The sequence below is a fragment of the Triticum aestivum genome, chromosome 3A (genome assembly GCF_018294505.1).
Source record: "Triticum aestivum cultivar Chinese Spring chromosome 3A, IWGSC CS RefSeq v2.1, whole genome shotgun sequence".
Classification (NCBI taxonomy): Eukaryota; Viridiplantae; Streptophyta; class Magnoliopsida; order Poales; family Poaceae; genus Triticum; species Triticum aestivum.
The window spans coordinates 497,556,777-497,557,627 of NC_057800.1; positions in this window are offsets into that span (position 1 = coordinate 497,556,777).

The window sequence follows — 851 nt, forward strand, 5'->3', positions numbered from 1 at the left end:
AAGGCATCATCGTCATCCTCCATCGATGCAGAACTCTTGCACTTCGAGGATGTAGAACTCTTACCCTTGGACGATGCAGAACTCTTGCTCTTCGAGGATGCAGTACTCTTGGCCTTAGACGATGCAGAACTCTTGCCCTTTGATGATGCAGCACCCAGAAGCGGCGGCATGAAGATATCATCTTCATCCTCGCTCTCCTCAGTCCATAAAAATGGATGCATTTCTGCAGTCCTTCTGAAAGTTTCACTCTTCGGCTCCACTACATTCTTCCACCTTGCATGCAACCTAAGAAGTTCTTTACGTACCTCCTCATAGGTCCTTTCAGGCCACCCAGACCTACGTAATTGGTGAGCCAACTCATTCATTATGGTGTCACTACCGGTGAGTTCGTCCCATGGAACTATCCTATTGTCCATCCTGAAATCGGTAGCTAGCCTCAGAAGAGTCCTGCTCATCCCAGGGTGAAAACTACGATCGAAAGGATAATGGGACATCTCGACTACACTACACTCGAATGCTTATCCACCTCCGTCTGAATGGGGTTTTATAGGTAGAGAGGAGAAAATGGCGGGAAAGAACGAGTGCAGTATGGCGGGAAAGGGTTGGCGGGAACATATGGCGGGAAACGAGTGGCGGGAAGATATGGCGGGAAGGGGTTGGCGGGAAACGGCTGGCGGAACATATGGAGGGAAAGCGTTGGCGGGAAAATATTGAGGGGAAAGCGTTGCCTGAAAATATTGAGGGGAAAGCGTTGACTGGTGCATTTTTATTTCAGCAAACATAGATGTTCAAATCGAAAAGTCTGATACACACATATATAGATACAATGGGTCGCGCACGTGCATAGATGA